We start from the raw sequence: 12,389 nt of genomic DNA, 5'->3' as shown, positions 1-12,389 counted from the left end.
TCATGTTGCAAAAGCAAAATTTCGGAAGTGGCTCTTCGATTTTCCATCTGGCTCTCAGTCAACTCATGCGGCACCCATTTTTCTTCCTTTTGAATTTTTCCCATGGCAAATGGTAAACGTTTGGAAATACCTTGGCGAGTCATGTTTAATGCCTCCGCAAGTTAATCTTGTGTTTGCGTATCATTTTCATCCAATAACGCTTGCAGATCGGCATCCTCAATTGTTTTTGGTCTTCCGAAGCGCTCCTTATCCTCAGTGTCGAAATCGCCACTTTTGAAGCGTTTAAACCAATCTTCACAGGTAGTTTTTGATGGAGCATGTTCGCCGTAGGCCTCCTCAAGCAAACGACGTGCTTCAGCTGCACTTTTTTTTCAAGTTAAAGCAGAAAAGTAAAGCTCCCCGCAAATGCTGTTTATTTGGTACAAAACTCGACATTTTCGTTGTTAGAAAAAATATTTTTGCGTTGCGATATGTGTTGGTATTACGACTGGTTATTGTTAACAGATGTCCAAGCTGTAAAAAAACACAATTTCAGACATGTATGTCGACTACATCGTCGTTAGCGCCATCCATGTGTGAAACCCGGAAACTTAGTTGCGCACCTAGTACAAATAATTGTATTATTTATAATATTTGTAACGACGTAAAAATCTTTACGCCGTTACGCTGACTGCCGCCTAACAGCACGCGGCAGTCAGCTGAGCGCATACCCCCCGACCTGCGCTGACACCGCGCCTAAACGTCGCGCTCAGCCGAACATGCCCGACCACCAGGCAACGACGCTCGGGCACAGACGGCCGCTGAGCCGAGCTAGCGGCACCGCCGAAGCCATCTTCGGCAAACGCCGCATAATCACGATTAATTCCGATTAAAAAGCGGAATTATCACCGATTAAGGGCGAAGAAAACCGAAGCTCCAAAATCTCGGGTATATAATCCCGGCAGATTTTGACGAAAGGGAAGTCTCCAGAGTTCCGTCTCCGCAGATAGTTTTTTCCGAGAGAGGATCAACCGAGAAGCTCCTGCCGAATTCGTAAGTTAGTTACCAGGCCGTCCACGACGGTGATTACTAGTACCTGTTCTTTGCGATCGTGTGATCGTTGCGGCGAGTTTGCCGTCTCTCCGGTGAGTTTTCCGGAACGATCACCCGTTATTGTGCCATCTATTGCGATAGTGAGATCGCGCGGCGAGTTTGCCGTCACTCCGGTGCGTTCTCCGGAACGATCTCACATTATTATGCTGTCTCTTTGCGATCGTGTGATCGTGCGGCGAGTTTGCCGTCCCTCCGGTGAGTTTTCCGGAACGATCACCCGTTATTGTGCCGTCTATTGCGATAGTGAGATCGCGCGGCGAGTTTGCCGTCACTCCGGTGCGTTCTCCGGAACGATCTCACATTATTGTGCTGTCTCTTTGCGATCGTGTGATCGTGCGGCGAGTTTGCCGTCTCTCCGGTGAGTTTTCCGGAACGATCACACGTTATTGTGCCGTCTATTGCGATAGTGAGATCGCGCGGCGAGTTTGCCGTCACTCCGGTGAGTTCTCCGGAACGATCACACGTTATTGTGCCGTCTATTGCGATAGTGAGATCGCGCGGCGAGTTTGCCGTCACTCCGGTGAGTTTTCCGGAATGATCACCCGTTATTGTGCCGTCTCTATTGCGATAGTGAGATCGCGCGGCGAGTTTGCCGTCACTCCGGTGCGTTCTCCGGAACGATCTTACATTATTTTTTTCTCTATTTCATAAAGTAGGACCCCGGGAAGGCAAGAGCTGACCAGCTAGGATTTAGCACATCAACCCAGCGCGCAAGGAATACTCGCACCCTTCGACCACCAAGGCAGTCGACACTGCGGCCGACAAAAACGAGCGCGACGTGTCGCGATGCGTTCTTGTACCAGTTTTTGCGACCCGTCGTCAAGTCGCGTGCCGAATCGCCCAAACTCGAGCTTTAAATCACGGCGGAAACACCAGCAGCGCATATTATAGGATCGCGCACACCGCGCGATCACTAATCGGTGGCTCCACACTCACCGTCTGTATGAATCAAGCGCCATACGAGATACTTGCGTAATTAAGCATCAAGCAAATCGCTTACTCACAACTGTGACCCCGCGTGGACCGTAGCGACCGCGGAAACAACTCGCACGATCACCAAACACCCAAACATTGGGACGTCGCGTCACGGCACGCGGTCGTAACGTGCAAATAAAGACTTATTGTGTTATACTTATTTGTCTTCTATTATTGACACGCACATACACACACACCTTCACCTAAAAATCTCTCCTGTGGTCGCAAACAACGATCCAATCCACAGGGTCGGATCAACCTGAAAAACCGAGCCCGGAGGCGCGACCGTTACATATTATTTATAGGTTTCGTAATGTTTTCGCCAAACATCCTGGTAGTGTTCATGATGCCGTGGTTTTCAAAGATAGTACATTATACAAACACTCACAAGAAGTAATACCACAGGTTTTCATTTTTCTTATTAATTTAAACACATTATAAATTATTATTTGATTCTCGCCAATAGAATCAACTTTTAAATTAAACTGATTATATTATGTCTATTTTGACAAGTGTATTCTCAACATATCGAAATGAATGTGAAATTTTTCTTATCTGTACAGTGTTTAACTGACGAATAGTAGATAATATATAATTTAATTGAAATAGTAATGAACTATTTGTCATTATATTTATTGAATTTGATATTTTTCTTGTTCGATCCTGTTGGCCTTTTTTGCTCTGTATGGTTCTTTTTGATTGGTCTTTATTAATTTATTTATCATTAATTTCATACAAAAAAATGTATGTAAATGCGTTTATAATACATATATAGAATATATAGATAGATATTTTATTGACTCCCCTTGGGGTTACAATTCTTTGACCTGCCATTTACATTCTACTCTACTTCTTCGCCTCTTACACTACGCACGAGAGAGAGAGAGAGCGCTCCTCATTCACACCACACTCCTTCACTCTTCCATTCTCTCCCTCTCTCTCACTTTCCATTCCTTTCCTCTCACACCATGACCTCCGTTTCCGCCGTTCCTTCTATTTCCCTCTCCCTCTCCTTCCTCCCCCTCACTTTCCCACAATTTTTCCATTTCCCTCATCCACCCCTCCCCCTTTCCCTTCTCTCCTAGCACCTCCCCCTCCACCTCCTTCCATCCCCTTTCCTCCCCCCACTCCTTCCATATATGTTTCCAAGTTTCCTCTCTCCTCCCACACATCCTACACCTCCTCTTTTCCTCCTCCTCCCAGTATCTTCCTCCTCTCAACTCACACCCTAGCCTAAATCTCGCTATCCTCCTCCATCTTTTCTCTCCCCACTCCATTTTCAGATATCCTAGTATTCCCCTCCCTTTCACCCTTCCGTATCCCTCATTGTATCTTGACTCTCTTATCCTTTCCCATCTCTCCTCCTCCTGCCTTCTCCTTTCTCTACTCTTTATTTCCTCTCCCCTTATCTCCTCTCCCTTTTCCCTCTTTTCCTCTATCTCGTCTATTTTCTACCCCCTATCCTCAAAGAACCTTCTCCTCTCCTCTTCCCATTTCCCCGCTTCTTTTCCTCTCCCCGTCCTATTTCTCATCTCCCTCTAGCACCTTCTTGCTATATCTCCCCCCTTCCCCTCTCCCAATCTCTTCTCATACCCCTCTCCACCACGCTCTCATTCCTGCTCTGCTCCTCAATAACTCCCTCTGCACCTCCTCTCGCACCATATACCCTGGCGTCCACCTTTCTACCCCCAGTATCCATCTCAAATATCTTTCTTGCAGCTCTTCTATTTTCGTCCTCTCTCTCCATCCCCACACTTCTACCCCGTAACTTATCACCGGCCATACCAGCTTGTCAAATAACCATATTCTCCTTCCCCAATCTTTTCCAAACCTCCTTTTTCCTATCTCCCATACTTGCCTCATCACCTTCGCTCCCTTCCTTACCCTGTCTCTCACCTGCACCTCCTACCCCCCATTCCTCATCACCACATATCCTAAATATTTATACTTCTTCACTTCCTCTATTCTCTTCCCCTTCCACCTCCAATCCACCTTCCTCCATCTCCCTTCACTCCTTCTACACTTCATTACTTTCGTTTTCTCTATGTTCACTTCCAAACCCTTCCTTTCTACATACCTCTCCAGCCTCCCTATCATCCCCTTCATCCCCTCCTCGTTTTCTGCCAGTACCGCCAAGTCGTCTGCATACGCTAACGTATACACTTTTTCTTCCCCTAACCTTACCCCCCCCCATCCTCCTTTCTTCAACTCCTCATCTATATCCGCTATTAACAGCATAATATATAGAATATATATATATATGTATATAAACACATACATTTTAGCATTTTAGCACATATATTTCTATAAAAGAAACATTTATTTTATTTTAGGTGGAAAAACACATAAACGGTCAAGGAATACCTTTTATGATAGTTGGAGATCCAGCGTATCCATTTCTGCCATGGCTAATAAAGAGTTATCCTGGTTCAGTTTCACCTGAACAAGAATCAATTAATGTCTATCTCAATTCCGTAAGAGTTTCAGTGGAAATGGCATTTGGAAGGCTGAAAGCCAAATGGAGGATGTTACAAAAAAAAATGGATTGTAATTATAAATTTGTACCTCAAGTTATAGTTGCGTATTGTGTGCTGCACAATTTTTGTGAACACAATAAAGACAAATTTCTTGAAGAGTGGTTGCAACCTGTTATTGAGTTAGATGAATTATTTGTGCAACCAAGACAACAAATAAGTCGTGAACGAGACAATGTACGTTCTACTAATATACGAGAATGTCTAAAAGATTATTTAGTTGCAAACTTCCCTCTTCGAATAACGCTATTAAGATAAATTATTTCCTTTGATATTGTAAAATGGAATTATTTTGTCTTTTGGGACGCTACTTAAGATTCGAAAAGTGATTTTTTGTGCAAATAATAATAATTTTAAATATAATAAATACTATAGCTATAAATAATATAGGTTTTAATTGTAAAAATAGGTACAAATATTATTATTATATTTTTATTCATATTAAAATATATTAATGTATAATAAATAAATATATGTACAATAAATATAAATATTAATAAATGTTTCTATTTATTTATACACAGTCTGTCCCAGATCCAATGAGACTGGTCTAAAAAAAATACAAAGCGTTTATTATTTTGATTTTTTATTCTTGTTTATTCAAAATAATCTCCTTCTGAGTCAATACAGCGCTGGAAACGTTCAACAAATTTTTCGAAACATTTTTTATACTCATCGGTTGGAATGGCCTTTAGTATGGCGGTCGAAGTTTTTTGGATGACCGGGATGGTATCGAAACGATTTCCTTTCATCGCCAATTTCAGTTTGGGAAATAGCCAGAAGTCGCACGGAGCTAAATCAGGTGAATATCGGTGGATGATCGATAACAATGATGCCTTTTTTGGTCAAGAATTCACGTACCATGATGGCTTTGTGCGATGGTGCATTATCGTGCAACAAAAACCAGCTGCCTGGCTCTTGATATTCCGGTCGAACTCGTCGAATTCTGGCCCACAATCGTTGTAGAACTCCCAGATAATATCTGGGCAGACACACAGCGGTCGCTTCGAAGAATTTCTTTGACTTTTTCGATGTTTTCTTCATTGCGAGTGGTTTTTGGCGGCGGTGCTCGGTCATCGTCTGCAAGGTCCTCACGACCGTCACGGAATCGGCCAAACCAACGGAAAACCTGTGCACGGGACATGCATTCATCCCCGTACACATTTTTTAGCGTTTCGTACGTTTCTGCACCACTTTTACCCAATTTAAAAGTTGGTTTTTCGACCAACGTACACAAAGTGACTTTACATAAAATGTCAAACCACAGTGAAATATCAACCGAATTCGCTCAAATTTTGAGGTTAAGTAGATGAAGGGTAGAACATTCACCTACCATCATTCACTCATAGATATCGCTGCGCTAAGAACTTTGATGGAACCAGTCTCATCGTATTTGGGACAGACTGTGTATAACATTTTATATTTTATTTTTTATATTTTATTTTTCATAGTATATTTTAACATATTTATATTTTAATAATATGTTATCTTATTTTCTAATATACGTATCTAAATATACTTTAATAAACTTAAATTTTTAATTAACCTTAATAATACTTTGGTCTCAATATATTAGTTAAAATTTTAAACTTAATATATTTTATAATACTTTGGTCCGATTTATAATGTACATACTTATATATATTTTATTTCATTACATTTCAGTACATAGTTGTAATATTGCTTGTACGTAATTGTATAATATTGTTTGTAATATTATTTTCAGTACGTTCCAACAAATTTTCATGCTTTGGAACTGTCGTTGTTCTCCTCAGTAATGGTAGAAGATGTGAATGTTGACGCCGTTGATGTTATTATATTTATTTGGCTTGACCTATTGATATTTTTTTCTTTCATCTGTTAAATCAAGATGTTATATAAGTATATATGTATTGTGATATAAAGCGGAATCTATATAAGTCGTATCCGTAAATTTAACGAATTGAACCATAAGGATTCAAAAGAGAAATAGTCAATGTTGTTAGATCTAACGGAATTAACTAATCCGCTTCTCAATCTCTACAATTAAATTTGTTAAGTTTGCGAATGTGGCTTATGTAAATCTCACTTCATATAAGATTAATTTTATTATAAACATACTGGAATAATTTTAACATTTTGTGGCAGCCTATAGTTTGTTGATATTCCATAATTTTGAGGCATAAAAAAATTTTGTGATATTCCATAATTTGACGGCGGGGCCTCAGAATCAATTGCTTGTATCGCTTGTACAAAATATTGCATCTGTTCTCTTTGAAATGCGTTCCTTCTCTATTATTTCTTTCTCCCACAATCTTTGGTTTGCCATTTCACCATTTATCATTTTTTTCTGCGTGTAATTCTGTAATAATGCATGTCATTTTATAATAATATCCGTTAAAATTTGTTCTTGTGCTTGTATTATATTCTTTATATAGTTGTTTAGAATAGTTTCGTAACTTTTTCTACCTGTAATGTTGTTATAACAATACTCATTTACCTGCTGGTATCATATCACACAACATTGATGTAGATTCTATGTTGTGTGATACTGATACCAGCAGATAAATGCACATATATATATTCTGTTAATAATTCTACATTATACATATATTTAAAGTTGATCTTACATTAAATTGTGGCTAAAGAAATGGAAATATCTGATATTATTTAATTATACGTACCTGAACGTACCTGAACCTATACGTACCTGAAAGCTTGTTAAATCCACGGTTTTTCTTTCTAGGAGGTTCATTGCTGATGGTTGAACTAGACTCGCTTTCTTCTGGGACTTCACTATCATTCATAATTGAACAATCCTCTATATACGAGGGCAGTTTGATAAGTCAGTGACTTTTTGAATTTTCGCGCAGTAACTTTAAATGCAGCACTGCTCCCGTCAACTGCCATCTATTAATAGACTACTGTACAAGTTTGGGCAAGCTGCGCCATTTAGTTAGTGTTTAACAGCCATTGAAAGCAGACAACCTCGTGAATTTTAACGAAAATGGAAAAAAGTGAATTTCGTGTGCTGATTAAGCATTATTTTTTGCGTAAAAAAACCATCACCGAAACCAAGGCAAAGCTTGATAAATACTATGGGGACTCTGCACCATCAATTTCAATGGTTAAGAAGTGGTTTACTGAGTTCCGTTGTGGTCGTACCAGCACAAGTGACGCCGAACGTTCAGGTCGCCCAAAAGAGGTCGTCACGCCAGAAATCGTCGATAAAATCCATGGAATGATATTGGACGATCGGAGAATGAAAGTGCGTGAAGTGGCTGAGGCTGTAGGCATCTCAACTGAGCGGGTACATCACATTTTACATGAATATTTGGACATGAAAAAGCTATCCGCGCGATGGGTGCCGCGATTGCTCACACTCGACCATAAGCGCAACCGTGTGACCATTTCAAAGGAGTGTTTGGCGATGTTCAGCCGCAATCCGAACGAGTTTTTGCGCCGTTTCGTTACCGTAGACGAAACATGGATCCATCACACCACACCAGAGACCAAGGAACAATCAAGACAGTGGATTTCTTCGGGTGAACGTGCACCAAAGAAGGCCAAGGTGGGTCTGTCGGCCAACAAGGTCATGGCCACAGTTTTTTGGGATGCACGCGGTATCATTCACATCGATTACCTTGAAAAGGGTAAAACGATCACCGGCGAATATTATTCAGAGCTTTTGGACAGATTCGATATTGATTTCAAGCAAAAACGACCGCATTTGGCGAAGAAAAAAGTGCTGTTCCATCAGGACAATGCACAGGTGCACACGTGTGTAGTCACCATGGCAAAAATTCATAAATTGGGCTACGAACTGCTACCCCATGCAGCATATTCACCAGATTTAGCCCCCTGCGACTATTTCCTGTTTCCAAACCTGAAGAAATGGCTGGGCGGTAAGAGATTTGGGTCGAATGAAGAGGTCATCACTGAAACAAACGCCTATTTTGAGGGCCTTGAGAAAACCTATTATTTGGAAGGAATAAAAAAATTGGAAAAACGGTGGACTAAATGTATCGAGCTAAAAGGAGACTACGTTGAGAAATAAAACGCTTATTTGCCGAAAAAAATATCTTTTATTAAAAAAGTCACTGACTTATCAAACTACCCTCGTATCTACTCGCTGAAATCATATTCAATTATTTTTTTATTAATAATAATTATGCACAGCATTGAATGTTTCGGGACTAAGATTATGAGTAGATGTTAACTAAGTTGTATGCTTTTCCTCGTTCATAATTAGTTTTTGAAACATACACATAAGATGTACTCCGTAACATGCATTCAGAATCCCAGACTGTTTATCCTAGGCTTTGAGTACAATTTTGAAGATCAAAAATTCAAGAAAGCATTTAAAGTGAATTAGCCAATTTCATTTGAATATAAATTGAATTATGACACTTACATGATTCATTTTCGATACTTGCAGTATCGCAGATTCCTGATGCATCATGAAGAACTTGCACGTTTGGCCGAGTACAATATAAAATATCTAATTGTTCATAAAATGGACAGGTTGTTTTTGCTGCACCACTTAACTATTTTCTCTTTTACACTTAAAGTAGGCAAGCTTTAACGTTTTCAGTTTTAATTTCATTTGTTGAGCCGTTTTAAAATAGCCTTTTTTCTCCATATCTTCCACTAATGAATGAAAAATATTAACATGTTTGTGTTTTTCCCATCCATTAATGCAGTAATCTGCTTTTTCGTGCATAATTCTAAAAATATCCGCGTTTCTTCTTCTTTCCAATTTAGTCCTTTTTTACAAAACATTTTAATGTAATATCGTTTAATCAAAAATTAATGACAATACTGGTTTTAATTGAGGTTATGTTCAATGCTAAATTACCTTCAAATTGCATTTTATGCATTTACATCGTTATTTATATCAATTGATCATTTATATCAATTGATACGCGTATCAATTTAGTACGATACTTCAAGCGGATGCGTCGCTCTACACATAACTTTACTTTGATCAATACTCTCGCACCCATCACGAAAAGATCAGCCGAGGCTTCCTTTCCTGTTCGCCGCCACGACGACACGAGGACGGCATGAGGCTAATAGCAATTATGTCTACGGCACTTTCTGTCACGAGTCCAGGGATCTTCCTCAGAGCATGTGTGGAGGAGTCATCAAAGAGACCCTGTTTGGAGCTCTAGTACGATATTCCTACTTGATATGCTCGCATCAAGTTGATTCGACAGCGTTTACATCGTGCGTACTAAATATTTAGTACGAATTTGGTATGAATATAGTACTTAATACGCGTATCAAGTGTACGATGTAAACTAGGTCACTGTCGCGATGGCATCTTGGCGCTTTGACGTCGCGCGACGGTCAGCGCGAGCCGCGTTATCGCTCAGCCCCTACGCTTACAGCTTGCCGCGGAGCGTCTATAGGCCGCGCTGGGCTTGAAAAACGCCTAACTTTGCGCTGTTATAATTAAAAAATTATTACGATTTTCACATTATGGTAGAGGACTTTTTTATTCCTCTTACTTAGTTCTATATCCCTACGGAGCCCGTGTGCCAAAGTTCTGAGATACCCTGAATATACAGAGTATACCAAAACTCTGGAAACGGTCAAATATCTCGAAAACGAAACGTTTCTGAGAAAAATGTTTCAAATAAAAGTTGTATGGCTTCGAAGGATCTATTTCATGACGTTATCAATTAGACTTTCGGATGACCTTGAAAAACCCAGTAAAGATCAACATAAAAATCTGAAATGAAAGTCCAAATTTTTTATAACACTATCTTTTTCCATCAATTAATTTGAACAACTTTTGTGTAATACATTTTTTTATTTGCCTAGTATTTTTTGAGATATTTAAGGAGAATCTGATAACTTTTTCAATATTTAACTTACAATATCTCACTATTTGTCAGAAGAAAAAGTGGTACAAACTACTACTTTTCTACTCTATTTACTCTCAAGAATATATTTTGACAATAGCGCCCTGACTTTTGTTAAGTTATTAACTTTTGGAAATTTTAAAATCATTAAATTAACCAAAATCGGGGCGCTATTGGAACAAAATATCCTTGAGACTAAATAAAGCAAGAAAGTCTAATATCACTTTTTCTTCTGATAAATAGTTAGCGAGATATCGTAAGTTAAATATTGAAAAAAGTTACACAATCCTTTTCATGCTACAAATGCCTCGAAGCGAGTTATTATCTTCATTTACACACTCCAAAGCGATTACAGCTCCAAATGGAATGTATTGGGTTGGCAACTAAGTTCTTGCCGTTTTTTTAAATTTTTTAAAAGTTTACTTTTCAATAAAAATTAACAACTAATTAATCAATTATGTATTCTCCCTTATTGTTTACAACTTCTTCCCAACGTTCAACAAGATTTTCAATACCTCGTTGGTAGAAATCACCCAGTTTCGACTCGAAAAATTCATCCAACCAAGCTCTCAATTCTGCGTCAGTATTGAACGAAACTCCGCGTATAGCATTTGAAAGAGATCGAAAAAGGTGGAAATCCGTTACCAAATCGGGAGAGTACGGCGGGTGTGGCAGCACTTCCCATGCGTTTGAATGGCTTCTTTGGTCATATTGGCGATATGAGGGCGGGCGTTGTCGTATAGCAAAAGAACTCCATGCTGCCGATTAATTAACATAAATTAACTCGAACAAAAAAACAAAACATAGATTCCGGTAGAACAAAACATCCTCTTTCGAATGATGTAAAACATTATGCCAAAAACATTTAATGACATGCGGAATGTTAAAATTTAAAAAACGGCGGGAACTTAGTTGCCAACCCAATACATACGTCTTCCGTTTACAATGGTTACATATCCTCCGCTATATGGGGGTGGAGCATGATAGACAAATACCTCTCATTTATTCCCGCGAAAATGGAGATACAAGATGGTAAGGTTATATTTTGTTTATTTTTAGTAATGTACATTTTTATTGATGTATGTATATATTTATATGTATATATATACATGTGTATATAATATATACATATGTATATATATATTGATGTGTATATATATATTTATATATATATTTTATATATATATATATATACGTGTTTCTTTTTTTACTATTCTTTTCTTTTTTAGCAATTCCAATGGGCATTCAAGAATATACGGTGAAACCATTTATAGTACCGGCACAGTATAGTATGGCCTCATCAAGACAAAATACCTGAACCGGTACATGTACCGGTACCGGTACCAGTACTCGTTCCACGTCATGCAGAAGAAGAACAGGTAACCCTTAATACTATATGTATTATTAAAGATGTTGCTATATTATAAGTTTATATATAATATTGTTGTTATTTGTTACATTTTAGACCCCATCTGCTGAGCGACGGCAACGGCAACGTCGCCGCCAAAGAAAAGAAGAAGGGAAGAAAAGCGAGAAAGAACTACATGAACAAATGCAGTTGTTGCTGCAGGGCAGAAGTGGTGGACCAGGAGGACGAAGAGATATAATTGGAAGAAGAGGAAGAGGAGGAAGAGGTGCAGGAAGAGGAGGAAGAGGAGGACGAGGAAAAGGAGTCCAAAGTGACGACGTTGAAGTTTGGAGTGTTCTTCGAGCGAAAAATGAAAATAGCCTTTATTTAAAAAAAACTACTTAATATAAATATATATTAATTAATGTAAATATATACTTAATGTAAATACATATAAAAGATAAATTTGTGTAATTTACATAATGTAAATACAATACTTAATGTAAATACATATAAAAGATAAATTTGTGTTAAATATGACATGACATTATAAGAAAGTTGTTCTTCCCGAAAATTATGCACATATAATCA

At 38.7% G+C, this 12,389-nt stretch overlaps 1 long non-coding RNA gene across 1 annotated transcript; it reads left to right on the top strand.

The window, feature by feature from the left end:
* Positions 1-610: 610 nt before the first annotated feature.
* On the top strand, positions 611-2,223 carry LOC112589364 (uncharacterized). Its single transcript, XR_003113498.1, has 2 exons — positions 611-1,032; positions 1,749-2,223. It is a non-coding gene; the product is annotated as an uncharacterized LOC112589364 (long non-coding RNA).
* Positions 2,224-12,389: the final 10,166 nt, after the last annotated feature.

The sequence above is a fragment of the Harpegnathos saltator genome, unplaced genomic scaffold, assembly GCF_003227715.2.
Source record: "Harpegnathos saltator strain DR-91 unplaced genomic scaffold, Hsal_v8.6 scaffold486, whole genome shotgun sequence".
Lineage (NCBI taxonomy): Eukaryota > Metazoa > Arthropoda > Insecta > Hymenoptera > Formicidae > Harpegnathos > Harpegnathos saltator.
Note: the sequence above shows the minus strand (reverse complement) of the source record. Positions and strands in the feature narration are given on the sequence as shown.